Here is a 16,107-nt window from a genome sequence, read left to right on the forward strand (position 1 = left end):
CTGTAATTAGTTTGAAAGACATCAAACCCACAGTCTCTTTATTATTTTACTGCCGCAACCCCACCAGCACTGTACCTGTAGTGTTTGTCAATACAGCCTCTGTCCCATTAAAGAAAGATCAGGATGCTTTGTAGCATTCTTGTCACATAAAAGCAATGATTGAAACCTGAATGTAAAAAACATGAAGATTTCTTTTGTGCCGTCCCCAAAAGGCATCCTTTTGGTGTTTTAAAACCGTGTGGATTCATAATTTATTACTCAATTAATCTAGGGTAATGTTTTTTATGCGCTAAATGACTGTGTATGATGTCAAAGTAGTCATTTTTTATTAATGAAGTCCCCCTAAACTTAGACTTTCTGGCCTGCTCCTTTGCTGTTTTGGATAGTACTCATTGCTTCCATATTTTCAGGAAAAAAACCCCGAAAAGAATAAAGAAAAAAAACTACCTGTGTTAAAACCCACTGCACACTACTTGCCCTGCAACATTTACCAGCTAAAAAGAGCCAGGTATTTCCCCCAGGAGTTGGTAGACATCAAAACAAAAGTAAAAAGGTGACTGAATTGAGGATTTTCATCAGGTGGCCAGAAACACTGCTTGAAAAGGACGCCAAAGTTGCTCCATGTCTGTTGGGTATGGAAATAAACAAACAACATTTGCCATTACAACTTTATATCTTAAACTCTTGACCCCTACAGTGAGGGAATCTGATCTGATGACGCTGACATTTTTCTGACACGGCTTGGGTCCACTTGTTCCTTGAGAGGGAAGGGTCACCGCAAATCAATAAAAAAAAATGGTTCTGATTGATCACCTTTATCCTGTGATGACACATTTGTATTCTGATGGGAGGAATTTCTTTCAGAATGACAGTGCTCCCATTCAGAGGGCACGAGGGGTCACTAAAAGGTTCAGTGAGTATGAGCCACCGTCTATCACCATTATCATAAAAACAGCAAATATCTTTTGGAAGGATGGTGGAGTGTGTTATGGCAATCTCTATGATTTAAACTCAATACAGAAAGTTTGACCTATTGAGGTGGGTTAGTGTCTTATGAAAGTTCTTTAACCTCCATTACTTTCTGTGTTTTCTGATGTGAAAAAGGCCAATTTGTTGCGTGCAGTCGTTACTATCTCACACTTTAACTCAAAAGCTACAGAGCAAAGTAGACAATGCCAAAAACCAAACCAGACAAAACTACAAATGGGAAAAGAACATCTCTAACTGATTTCCAACACAACATAATCAGCTGTCACCTCAAACCTACAGTAGCTGTGTTTAAATCATGTATTTTTATGCGCATTTTGAAGTATCGTGTTAGAAAAACTTAAAGGACAGTCAATTTTGAAAGAAAAATCAAAAACAAATTTGCAAAAACATGTTTGATATATTGGCTTAAAGTAGTTTTTGACTTTTTTTTTTAAGACAGAGTGTCAAAAAGTGGTCAGATGAGGACCCAAGCACAGACACCACAAACAGGAAGGATAAGACAATAAAAAAACTACAATCAAATCAAGTACGGTCAACAAAGGCAGATAACAGATAACAGAAGGCGGCTGAGGTATCTCCTGGCATCATGAAATAGAATCAATACCAGACCAAACAGCTGACACTGAAGAGTAATTCAAACTTTTCAAATTGAAAATGATTCTTGCAGGCTCTGCTCTGTTTTACTCCTGTTATTGGCCAAGGTTTTGTTTGTTTCTTCAAAAGTTTGCTTCAATTTCCCTCAACCATTATGTGGAAACACAGGTATTTCAACTGCAGTGATGAAACGGTACTTTTCAGTCAATCCTTGTGTTGACTTAATTTAAATGTCTATAATCTGTGGTTATTATTTCTCTGTCATGGTATATCTGTGAGAAATGTACCTTACAGTTCAAACCTGTACTTGTTCCACAGCTGGTTGCTTGTGTATAAAGTCAACCGCAGATTCAAAATTAAAGTGTCATAAAAATAAATTCTCCACAAGTTTTGTTACGTTGTCGTCTGCTGAAGATATGAGAAAGTGATGAGCTCCATTTAGTGAACTTTAAGTTTGCTTTGGCAAATACGTTGCCCCCAATTAAATTCATTTCAACAATAGCTCTCCTTGGCTTGTGCACTCTGTGATCCTTTCAGCCTTGTGCGCTGAGGGCATCCAGGACATGGTTTCCTAAGGCATGTAACGAAACACTGAGACAACACAGACAAGCACATACACATACAAAGAGAAGTACTTCCATATGCCTCTGTGTGTACATGTGTGTGTGAGGTCTGATAAAATGAATGTAGCCGCAAACAGGAGAATGAGTGTTAGACTCATAAAAGGGGCATCTGTCAGATAACTTTCGACACTGTGCATGGTTTTCTCATATGAGGGAAATGGAGGTATCCGTAGTGTAAACAGCACCGCTATCCTGAGACGTATAAATCAGACACAGGCTTGTGTTAACAGTAACGGCTGAGAGAAGGGTGTGTGTGAAGGGTCATTAAAATCAAACATCGCAAAAAGAAAGAAAAAATCACACTACAACCCAGCCTTTCATGCAGTTCCTTTTGGTTAATATCATGTTAACCAAAAATTGTACAGACAGACACATTTCCCCAAACCTCTGTGGTCTGTACTATGAGGCAGGTTTGACATAGCCGAGCTTTCTTCGTGTAAGCCGGCTTGACAAAAACTAAACCCCAGTCAGAGCTAACAAGTGAATGATCGTGTGTAGCTGCTTCAGTAAGTAGGTTGTTTTACTGGAGAGCAATGAGGATTTTGACAGTGAAAAGTGCTGCTACTGCAAATGATGCAAGACAGGAATGCTGGTAAAAAAAAAACTGTTAATCGTGCGTAATGTATTTAATTTACCGATCAGTACAGCTGCTTTTTCCTAACTGACAGCTTTACAATAAAGTTCATGAGCTTTAAACTTCATATAGTTAAACATGATATTATACTGAAGTGCATTCAGGTCTGATACTATCGCATAATGCAGGATATCGCTTTAATTTTTGGCCAAATCAAAGTGAAATTAATGTTTCCGATTGAATGTTCTCTGTAATAAATGCCAGTAGAATAATCAGTTTTGTACCAGCGTGTAAACAGACTTGGCCGCAAATCAGGACCAAACTAAACATATTTATACGATTTCTGCATCACCAACTAAACCTATGTGGGGTTCCCATGCCAATACAATGAATACAGTGTGCGATACTGTAACTGTACCGTTTCATTCACTGGTTTTAGTAACGTACAGCTCAAGGTGTTTGCAGATAAAACATTTTCCCTCAGCTGAGAATCTGCATCACTTTTAAAGAATTGTCAGGAAAAGCTCTGGTTAAAAGGAGACGCCTGTTCCAGCCGACTGAAATTCAAAACTCTGAACAGAATCTGCTCCAGACCAGGTTAGCTCCAAAGTCCTCAGTCACCCTGGTGACCCAGCAGGTTAAATGAGAGCCAACTTCGTGACAGTTAAAACTCCGACTTTTGGCTCAACAGATCTTGCTAACCCACTAAATGTGCTTCGTATTACAGCCCACTGAGACGTCCTATCACTTTACAGTTTAAATGAAACAGCAGCATCCTGAATCTCTCTTCTCCCTCTGTACAACAGCTTCTGTACAGTACATACATGTATGTATTAGAGCGCTGGCCAGCTTATGGCCAGTCAGCACTAATACATGCACTCAACGATAATGAGTAATGAAGGGGCATCAATAACAGCCGTGAGCGGCACATCTGACAGGGCAGCATTAAATAATGGCCACCGTCAGCAGGGCCAGACAGACGGACGGAGAAAGAAACGTAGAGCAGAGATGAAACAGTGAAGGGATGGAGCAGGCCAGAGGAGATCAAGATTAGGGATGAGTGGGTGAAGGAGGCAGGGGAAGGTAACAAACAGAGAAGGAAAAGAAGGCTGAAGGGATCAAGGGTGAAACAGCCATCCAGTAGTTAGTCATACTCACTCATCCTTAATAGGGTTGCAGAGGGTTGGAGCCAATCCCAGTATGAACTGGATGAGAACAAAGGCCTTCCAGGCAAGTCTCACAGCCATCTTTGTAATGCCGGTGTGCAGTTGTTTGTGGGAAACAGAACCAGCTCTTGTTTAAATGAATGGGAAGACAGCAATAACTGCAAAAAAAAAAAAAAAAAGACAGAAAAACAAAACACTTTAACAGTTTGGTCATTTTCCAGTTAGGCTGTTGCAATAATAATGTGTAATTTTTGGGGGGAATGAGAGAGTCATACAACCACCATCTTTGGCATAACTAAATTCTATCACTGCTTTTTATCCAGGATTCTTTAAGTAGCAATTGTCTTTCTTATAACTTCTCTCATTAGAAGCAACAAACACCCTGGACTCAGCAAAACAGCAGCAGTGCTGTGAGGAAATAGTGCTATCCATGACATTACCATCACCAATCAGAATCAGAAATATCTAGAAGGTAAAAGAGGTAAAATGTTTACAGTGACACACTTTGACAGCATCACATTTGTCAGAAATACTTACGTAACAGTTTGTCTGGTTTTAGTCAAATCAGAACCTTTAAAGAACTGTCAGCAAGAAAGTGAGTGATTAGAGTGTACAGCAGTGTATGTGTTATGTGGACACGTTTCTTTGAAACATTTTTCTCTGTAATTACAGTCATGAACACATGCCCAAGCTAACACAAACTGGCAAAGAAAAAGAACAGAAAAGCAGCATTCATCTAACTTGCATCTGTCTTTCTTCTCTTTTCATTTCTTTCTCTTCTTTCATTTTTACGGGCATTCGTTTGATTGTGGTTTGCTTCATTTAGGAGATACTGGCATATGCTCGCTTCTTCTTTTTTCTCTGAATACATGGCCGCATTTATTCATCTACTAAAGAATTGGTGGCATATTGATAATTATGCTGTAAATATGAAAGGTAGGGAAACTATTCCTTTTCCCTTCATGGTCTGCGGAATATGACTCAGCTTTACAGAAAGCGAACCAAAAGCAATTAGGACCTTTTGCAGTTCATCACTGAAATTGAATTGTGTGAAATACAACCCACTCATTATTAGCTGGCTGCTGGGCCATTGCCAGACACTGAGATATATACATATATATTACAAATAATTGAGAAAAGCAGACGGAAACGAAAAGCACAATTTTAATTAGGCTAGAGCTATGTACTGTGTTTTCATGTGTGCTGAAATAATAAAAGAATACCCTTGGCCAAGCAGGGATAAAAGTGTCTGATGAATGGTATGCCTATTATTGCCTTAATCAAACTGAATTCACATAATTCCAGCTGACAGTTATTTTTCATGGGGAAATAACATACAGTCATGGGAGGGAATGTCTACTTTCATATTTTTAATGAACATTTTGCAAGTTTCTTCACAGCAATTTCTCTTAATGACACCACCGCAGACTGTCCTAAGACTAAAATATGAATCTTACACATCCTGTGTTTGTGTGCAAGGGTGAAAGGTGGACAAAGAAAGTATAAATCAAATGCGGAGAGACAGATAGAAAGACAGTCAGGAACACAGGCAGATAAAAGCTCTGCCTTCCATCTTACTTAAAATGTAAATGGTTGTGTTGGGATTGGTTCGGGCTTCGCTGCTAACGAGGCACATTGGGGTGATAGATGGTGCTTTAATTCTGAAAAGGAATTGAACTACAGGCCGGGGACACATTAGTTAAGCAGCGTGACACTCTGCCCATCCATCTGTGCCTCACCATCCACCCTTTCAGCTCTTTCCGTCCATCCTGCCACCTTGGTTTGCCATTAGTCAGACACTATGTCCCAACTTGGCCATCGATCAATCTATTGTTTCCTCCCTCTATCCTTCTATTCACAGCTCTTTCCACTCCACCACTCATTTTAAAACTCTTCTTTCATCCGCCCATGATTTACCTCCTTTATCTTCTTCTACCATTCTAACTTTCAGCAACATGTCACAACTACTTCACCCTTCTACTTAGATTAAATTCGGCTTTTAGCTTCGAAATTTCTATTCTATTCTATTCTATTCTATTCTATTCTATTCTATTCTACAACACACCCTTTTAAAATATCACAGTGAACTGTTACACTAAGATTACGTCCAGCTTACCAGTAACACTACCTGCACCTAGCATAGCATGAAATCAGATTGTGATTGTGTCGCAATTACTGACATTTCAGAAGTTGCTGCTTCCAGTATTCTTTTTTTTTTAGTTTATTAACTTGGAAAAGAATTGTAAACAAGCACAAGAGTCTGCTAAAAAGGTTAATTTACATCCGATGACCCTTTCCAATTGTTTATGAGTGTTTCTCCACGTTACCCTCGCCCTAACTGGTCGAGGTAGATCCTGGCCCTGCCGCAGGTTTCTTCCTATTAAAGGGAGTTCTTCCTTCCGTATGCTGCCAACGTCCTTGGTTAGGTATTATTTTATTTGTTAGGCTTATTGTAAAGTCTTCAAATTATTTAAGTGCCCTAAGAGGATTTATGCTATAAACATAAATAAAAGGCAACCTAAAGTTAGAGTAAATTGAAATATCTCATAAATTGCGATGAATAATGCTTACAATGTCACAACATGACTTAAAGTAGTAATTAAAGTAGCAAAAGAATAGCAAAGGCCCAACAGCACCAGACAAAACTAATACAAAGATACACGAAACACACAACTATCATTGTACTTTTATAAAGTTTGAATGTTAACTTTTAGTTTCAGCTGATTTTTAGAGTTGGATTTTTACCTCAGGCTTTCTGATTCTTTCGCAATAAACAACAACGCTGCTAAATGAACCAGGAAAGAAATCTAATCTTTCAAGATATCAAGAAAGGTAAGAAAAATGCCGTATTTAATTGTGATGTATTTAAGTGGAGAGGTAACCCTGCATCAGTATTCCATCCACCGTTTGCTCTCCCTGCCTCATCCCTCCTTCCCTTCATCTGGCTTTCCTTGCCATGCTCCCGCCTACAGCTTTCACCATTTATCACCTGAATCCAACACTGCTTCATTCTTACTGTGCACCTTCTCCTCCCCTACAACATATTATTCCCCGCACCAGCCATCCGTCCAGCCAGTTTGATCCCACCCACTCGTACACTTTTTCATCCCTTTTTATCTCAGCCTCATCTCTCCCTCTCCCTCGCTCTTTTCCTGACTCTCTGCAGCACCACACCCTGCTGTCTTTTGTTTTGTGTTACATATTCGTCCTATTTATCAATTCTCCTCCCTTAAATCAAAACTTTCATTCCTTCACCTGTCCCCCTTTGCAACAGTTTATTTACTCATCCGCATCTCTACCAAAAATTGTCAATCTGCTTTGAAAGTTAAATCCATCCTTCTCCCGTTCTCTATTGTTCCCTCATTTCTTCTTTGTCTCATCCCTTCTTTATGGCATCCCACAAAATGCCTCCCTCAAACTGCCCTTGCAGTCAAAATAAAGTATATGAGCTCCTTTTGACAGCCTGTACCTACAATATTGGAGACTCGAGCCAGATTCAACCATACGTCAAGAGTCTGTTCTTCTTGGTCGATCCATCTACTCCTCTTGCTCTTCCTCCACATACCCTTCTTTATTTTGCTCTCTCCATCCATCCATCAAGCCCTTCTTCTCCTTAATGCTACATAAGAGCCAGCGGCAAGGTGATGATTGGTTTAAACAGGTCGTCTGTATGCATGAAAGCTCACTGCACTATAATAATGGTGTGTGTATTTGTGTGTTGACCCCCTGCTGTAGTGGGTATGAGTTAAGTTTATGCTTCCTTTATTACATTAACTACTACTGCGATGAGTGTGTAGGTAAAAATTCATAGAACTTATTTATTTATAATACTGATAATGCATAATTTTTGCATTCTGTTTGCACCTCGTGTTTCTCACGGAAACTGTCTATCCTTGAGCTTGCATACAAATGTGTTGAAGGATTTTTCTTTGACATTAACCGTTTGCCCTGTATTGGAATGTTTTGAAACTCATATTATTACCTCCGCCAAGGAGGTTATGCGATCGGGTCCGTTTATTTATTTGTCTGTCTGTGTGCGTGTCTGTGGACAGGATTTCTCGGAAACTACTTGTCGGATCTTCATGAAATTTTCACCAGAGGTGGATCTTGGCCCAGGGAAGACTCCATTCAAATTTTGTGTTGATCCGGTTAAGGATCTGGATTCTGGATCTGGATTTAGATTTTCCAACTTCGTATCATCTTCCCTTGGCGGAAGTCAGAAATCTCGGATTGCTCTTGTTTACATCTGTATTTACAACACCTAGAAGTATTCTTCCGTCTAGCCTTCAGCTGGCACCAACTGTCAGTCAGTGGATGAGTATGAAATCCCACTTTCACTCGAGTGTTTGTGCACACATCTTGAATGCATTCTATCAGAGCACAATGTGCAAAGAAAAAGGAGGCCTGCTCACATAAATATCTCCCCATAGTGCCAGTTCATGTGGTAAATCAACAGTAAACCTGAAAAAAAAAGATAGACGATTAACAATTCTTGCTTTTATTTTTGTAGTCTAGTTAGCAGCATCAGCCCAGTTAACCCCATATGAAACCTCACCCAAATGAGATGTTTAGGTTTACACAAGAAGTCTGCTCAGATAAGTTTAGAAAAGATCCTAGCCAATGTTAAAGTACATTCTTTCACAATATTAACCACATGTTAGAAAGCTAATTTTTTTTAGATTAACAGGGTGATGAGCCTCACCCAATCTGAAGGTGACAACACCACAAACACAGAAAAGTGAAAGTGAAGTGCTAGAAACTGCAATTCCTTGAACAACCACTTGAGGCTGGTTTCAAAGGCATTTCAGTCTCCATAGGTGCCTATGTTAAAATGCTCAACTTTACAGCAGAAATAAACACAGTTTCAGTCTCTATAGCTAATTTCCCCATTCATGACAATTGCACCCAAGGTGAATCTTAATGTAATCTCCACTTTATATCGACACACTTATAATTCAGAGCATGGCTGTCTCGAGTGACACATTGATGCTGTCACAGGACAATCCATGTCCTGTGACTCATTGCTCCATGCTCATTTTTGGATTACGTCACCCTCTGCACTCTTAATACAAACCTCAGTAAGGATTAAATCAAAGGAGAACTTCTCAACATTTAATTCAGCAGCAGGGAATGTCTTCAAAAGCATTTTTGCCATCCTTCAGAGGCAGTATTTCCCAGTATTTGCCCTCTTACAGTTAACTGATGTAACATACTGTAGATTACCAGGAAAGAAGAAAAGCAGAGTAAAGTGGCATCTGTGGAAATACTTGATAGAATAACTTATGTGGTGTTGTGTTTACCAACTGGGGAACTGTAGGACCTGTGACAGTCTAAAAAAGCAGCCAAATTTAAGCCTGTTCATGCATGACTGAATATGGAAAACAACAGAGAACAAAAAAAGAAAAAGTCACAGAAAACAAATGTTATTTAATAGGTCATGGGGTTATTGACTGCAAACTTTACATAAACAAAATCGTCTTTGTGTTTCTATAGTGGACTAAAATTATTATTTTATGCCTGTCTATGACAGGACTGTTATAGTTATCCTCATCCAGTGCCTTGCTGCAGTGTTTATGCTTTCTTTCATTTGTGCCAAATGAATGAGCCAGGTATTGTCCTCACTATCAGCAGGCAACCTGAATGATTTCTTGTTCTAGTCTGACCCTGAATGTCTGCCACCAACAGCTGAGCAGCGTGAGAAATGATGACACCCAGACTGATGCAGGGATATTATAGGCTAAAGGGCACTCTCTCCTCAGGGGACAGTCAGGAAGGGGCCGAACACATGTTGCCTACTATGTGTGCACATCCACGGCCGACTACTCCACGGCATTATCCATCTTCTTGTGTATTTGTGTTAGTGCACAGCTGTCGCAGTGATTGGTGGTCTGTGGGTTAGATAAGTTTTGACATTAAAGACAACCTCATATATTGAGGGAGAGAAAGGGAAAGAAAAATATAGACGGACACAAAGGGTGAAAAAAATAATAAAAGGGACTCACTCTAAACCTACTCTTACATTAGAGAGCTGAGAGGAAGCTGTCTCTAGTTGAAACTGCTAGTAAAAGAAATCCAGCTTGGGTTCACAGTTGTGTGCTCATTTGTTTGAACCGTCACCCACACACGCCTACACACATGTGCACACTCAGTCTCAGAGAGGGAGTGAGAAAGAGTCAGACTAAGAAAAGACCTTTGATATTTAGCTTTCATCAATTGGGAAACATCTGCTACACATATCTAAATCAGGAAAAGCATTTTTTTAGTAGAATATAACCTGACTTGATAGTTTGCTATTACTTTTAATGTCATGTGTGCTGTGTTGATAGTATATTAGGATGAATTTTAACCTAAACTGTAGGATAAACTCTTTTGCTTGGACGTGTAATATCTGAAAATGAATGCATTTGAGAGTCTACACCAAATGTCAGTCATTCATATTGGTTTGCTGACATATAAGATACAGACAAATTAGATTCACAATCAGTTTACAGCTTCTACTGTGCTCCTATTAATCATGTTCTTTAGGCGCACAAAGAGAAGTCAAGTCGATTTCTACATGCGATGCCTCAATAATTCTCAACACGCTGCCCATCTTGAGTTTTGTCAGTGAATCTGTGCTATTCAACAGTGCCATCTAGAGGCAGAGAAAATTATAGCTACAGTAAATGGTGGGAGACTCAAGATCTTTCATTCTGTTTAACCAATCAACATACTCTCGCAACTGTTTTCTTACTTCAAAGGAGACAAAGCAGAAGGTAGCAAAGCTTAATCTTAATCCCACCAACCCCAGAGGTAAACTGTTTGTCACATCTTACAGGTGCTTTATTCTATTATAACCATGTTTTTTAAAGTTTGTTTCGGTTTCTGTTTTAATTAGAGCTTTAAAAGATTACCAATGTATGGGATCCTGAGGGATTCCATTCAAAAGCACTCAATTCCGCCTATTCTGGTTTAATAGTTGGAACTATTTACTGAGCTGATGTTTGCCATGCGTCCTAATTTTACGTAACACACAGTACTCACTTTGAAAGAAAGAGACACAGAACCCCTCATGCTCTCTGTTGATGACCCTCTTTCAAAGTTGTTCAAAGTCAGAAATACAATGTTTACTTTCACAATGCAAAGTTCTATGACCATCAACTTAAATGCTCATGTTCTTTTGCACAAGAATAGACTGTAAAATTGCGTGTCATACTTATGATTGTCATGCAGTCAGAGTATGATTAAGATATGCGTTACCCTAACCCCAGTCCCAGATGATGTTAACATAAAATTATTACACAGAAAAAAGCTACTCCACAACTCTGAAAACTAAACAAAATAGGAAACAAGGGATAATATATTAATATTTTAACTACTAATGTAGAATTACGTAGGATGCATGCTGTAATTTGTATTAATGCAAAAGAGAATCTGTTTTGGATGATATGCAAATTAGCTGAGTGAAATGTTTGTGAGATTACATTAACTGCATAACTAATAATGTTTCGAAAAGAAATAACTAACATTTTTGCTGTGAAAATGTTTCTAGCAGTAGTTTATTCTTGGAGTCCCCACAGACCCCAGGCGGTTGTCGTTGTATGGTAAATATGCTGGCAGGGTGATGGTCAAGGTGGAAATATGTATGTGTGTGTGTACATGGCAATCACCCCTGGCCCTCCCGAGTGGTCAGTGTGATTGGAGCAGCCATTGACTTTAGTCATTATTCATATGGACAGAGATGCATAGTGGACATCACAAACATGTCTATACACACACACACACACACACACACCCACACGCACATTCATTATGTGGTCCAGTGGTGCCATAAATCAACATCCAAATCTATGCAGCAGCAAACCATACATGAATCCATCAAGAATGTATTACTTTATTATACACATATCCAAACTACCTTATAGGCTATTTTCTCCCTGGAGTATGTTTGTGCTAAAGAAAGAGTCACCTGTTCCCCCAGACAATAAATATAAAAAAAAAAAAAAAATGAAAGAAGTACTGTATGATAGTGCAATCTATTGACCACACACACATATGCAGACAAAATCAAGCATCCATGTGTGTGGGAACAGCCAGCACATTCAAGCATGCACAGATCGGAGCTGCACTCAAACACAGAATCATGTCCAACTGGAAGTGTCCAACAGAGCTTTGTGTTTGTTCCTCCAGTGGATTAGTGCGATATTGGCTATCTCCTGTTTTGAAGGCAGAGCACTTTACAGGCAGACAGAGACACAGATGGTTTGGTCACCTCTTGGTGATGGTCTGTGTCTGACATGATTGCTGTGTGGTCTCTGTTAGTTTGTCTGCCTCTTTCTATTCCACCGTGATATCCCTCATTCACCCTCTATCAGTCCACTTCCGGTGTCTTATTTTCTAGCCTATCTGTTCCTCCACCTGTCAGTGCATGACCTAGAAAATGAAGGGATTGTGAATTATTTTTGTAGTTATCTATGTTGAGAATGTAGGGTCAACCGTTAGAGCGGGAGTGCCATGCAGGAAGCCGAGGGAAGAAGTGCTAGCCTGCTTCAAGGTTCAAGAAGACGCAATTGTTCACGGATGAAAAGGAGATGTCAGTTACAAAGGTTAAAATAACAACTTTAGGAGCTGGTTGGCTGTTTGAGCAGGAGTGAATGAGACAGTGGAAAGTTTTCTGAAGAGAGATGCAAATACAAAACGAATGAGGAAAAAGCTGTTATTTTTTGGAGGGATTTTTAGCACATTTGACCGTTTGTAAAACGCTTGAGAGGAAACTGGCCTCGGCCGGAAAGTTCATCCTGGTTAAGTAAATAAGAGAAATAACTCTTGTTCTCACACGGTCGCTGATGAGAACTGGGACAAGAGAAGCAGTACATTTTTCATGTTTTTACAGCAGCACCACACCTAGTACATGTCTACTTCTAAAATAACACCCTCAAAGGAAACATTCATTAGTATGTGGTCTGATACTGATGAAACTCCCATCGGCTCTCCAGTCACCCGTGATAATGTTGCAGAAGAAGTACTGACGTAAATGCATAGTTGTGCACGAGACACAAGAACACTGAGGAATCTTTGATTAACCTCAGATTTATCCAGCACAAAAAGTTCACATACATATCTACACTACTGTTCAAAAGTTTGGGGTCACTGAGAAACGTCTGTATTTTTGAAAGAAAAATGTTTATTTTTTTAATGAAAATAACAGTAGATTATTCAGGAATACAGTCTAGACATTGTTAATGTGGTAAATGACTATTCTGGCTGGAATTTTAATGGGATATCTACATAGGGGTACAGAGGAGCATTTCCAGCAATGATCACTCCCGTGTTCTAACGCTACATTGTGTTAGCTAATGGTGTTGAAAGGCTAATTGATGATTAGAAAACCCTTGTGTAATTATGTTAGCACATGAATAAAAGTGTGATTTTTCATGGAAAACATGAAATTCCCTGGGTGACCCCAAACTTTTGAACAGTAGTGTAAATATACGTATGATGCTCTATTCCCAGCAGTGATTACATGCTTACCTAACCAGGAAACAGAAGATTACAACAGAAATAATAATTTTAAAAAGCCAGTGGTTGATTTTTATTTGTTGAGAAGTCAGAAATTTAACTTCTGTGGTGTTTGGCACTGGGATGTTGGCAGCAGAATCTTTGGATCCTGTGGGTAGTGCAGTGGGGTTTATGTAGATAGGACTTGGTCCAACTCATCCAAATGCAAATGCTCGATTGGACTCATATCTGGGGCATTTGGAAGCTGGGTCAACATCTTGGGGTTTTTCTTGTGTTCCCTGAGCTGCTCCTGAGCATTTTATTGTGCTGTGGCAGGGCACAGTGACTTGCTAATGGCGTTGGATATTGTTGTTGGAATGTGTTTGATCTGCAACAGTGTTTAGGTCTGTGGTACATGTCAAAACAACAAAGTTTCAGGAAGAACATTGCTTTATAATGAGATAATTCATGTCATTCACTTTGCTGAAGTAGTTTTAATCTATCTGATTGGTGTATAAACCTATAAGGAGATGTTATGTTTTATTTACACCTTTCTGCAGTCAAATATAGAATGCAGGTCGGCATAAATACAATAATAGATCCTTAAAAGTGTCATCATAATTGATTTGTAATATATTACTAATTTTATAATGGTGCACAGCAATAAACTGCATCACCTTTTGAGGACCTTGAACACCTCATTAGGGAAAGGAAGGAAGGGAAGGAGGCTATGTTGTGTCTACTGTACTGTTTTAACAGCCTTGACAGATTGATGGGTTCAAATATAGCCACTCCTCTTCCTGATCTGATTTTGTGTCTCTGTAGTGCCAAATTCCTCCCAGTCACCTTTGTCTATGGTTTTGTTTTTGTGTGATCCCTCCTACTGTCAGTCCACCCTTTGGCTTCGCACGGTTCCATCTCCTTCACACGCACATTATCAACCCGTCATCACGGACGGCTTGCATATGATGATCATGTGTCATCCCGAGCCAGTATTGTTATCGATCACCAGTTGTAATGATCAGGAGATGCAGATGATGGCGCCACCCTCATTGATTAGTGGTGACAGTTAAAAAGCATGGCATAATTCTCATCGATCATCGGTGACAGTGTGTAAAAAATGGTGTCATCTACATCGATTAGCGATAAAAGTATGTGGAAACGATGTGTCATTGGTCCACAGCAGAGGGGACCTTTCACACACACCTCCATTCATCATTGGAATGTGTGTGTGCTACACATGTGAACACGTGTTGGGAGGAAGCTAAAAAAAAAACGCTATGAAAAAGAATCAAAATAAGATAGTATTAAGAGTCTGTCTCATTGGTATTCATGTTGGAGTGATGCAGACACATCTGGCAAATAATTAAATTCTGGTCTAAGTCTGATCCAAGTCTTTACAATAGTCTGAAAATAACAGCATAATTTGCTTTATTTTGACTTTAAATGCCTGGAAATTGAACTTTTGCTGCCATGTCTAGGATTAATATAGAGTTTTTGAGAGTTTAGAAATGTTGTCATACTCTCAGAATACATAAAGTTAAGCCTGAGTGAACATATCATTTATTTATTTGGCCGTAATTAACTTTTCAACATTTTTACCGTTGAAACATTGCAGGAAATGTGCATTAAAATATCCTGAAATTACATTTTAATGAAATGCATTGAGTTCTCTAAAGCACCTCGAGCACTCAGCTTGGTAAACTGGAGGAGCACTTATATAGTTCAAATAAAATTTAACCTTAAAAAACACACCGGTGCAGAACAGCACAGTGTTTGGTTTGAATCTGATAAATATCGAAAACTACTCTGATTCTTTTCTCTGGGAAAAACATGACCTCAAATGACATATTTTTCCCCATTGAGTGTTTTGAAAGGTCTGCTGATGTGCAGCAAATCATAAAATGCTCCATGTGTCCTTTGTATTTATGCTTTGGGGACTTGCTGGATATAACACAAGGAAAAAAGTTGTAATAAATATAAACAGAAATATTGACAACACTACTCTGGATGGATGGATGGATGGATGGATGGATGGATGGATGGATGGATGGACGGACGGATAAATGGAACAATCTTGCCTTTAATATATTAGCAGAATTCTGCAATAACTACCTGCACCAAAAGATTCTATACGGGCTTTTAAACTGTGACTATATAATATTATTATAGGAGCAGACACACACACACTCTTTTATTGTGAGTAATCATCTGAGTTTCATTGTTCTATATTCAGGTAGCCATTATGACCACATATTCATTTGAGTGCTTGTGAGTCCCTCCCTTTGAAACAGTTGACTTATTTAATCAAATTATTTCTCATTTTAATCAGAGGCATATTGTGTGATTTATTTTAAGATATCAGAGATGTAAATTAGCATTACAACATTTATTAGGTTTCAGGTCAGAAACTTCAGAACTATATTCCATATATCCTCTCCATGGTTTTAATTTAACAAGTGGCACTTACTGGATTTAACTTGTGAATAACTAATCTCAGTTGAAAAAAGAAAAAAAAAACGTGAGTTGCATGTTTAATATTCCATTCAGCAAACACTTACTTTACAATTAGGCTAACTTAACAGCTGGTGCAACCATCTCCTGCGACTCCTGCTTTTATTATCTGCAGTTTTGCTGAACAGCTGTCACTGTAGCCACAAGTTACAATAAAATAACAATAGTT

This window comes from Acanthochromis polyacanthus, chromosome 14 (assembly GCF_021347895.1).
Source record: "Acanthochromis polyacanthus isolate Apoly-LR-REF ecotype Palm Island chromosome 14, KAUST_Apoly_ChrSc, whole genome shotgun sequence".
Classification (NCBI taxonomy): Eukaryota; Metazoa; Chordata; class Actinopteri; family Pomacentridae; genus Acanthochromis; species Acanthochromis polyacanthus.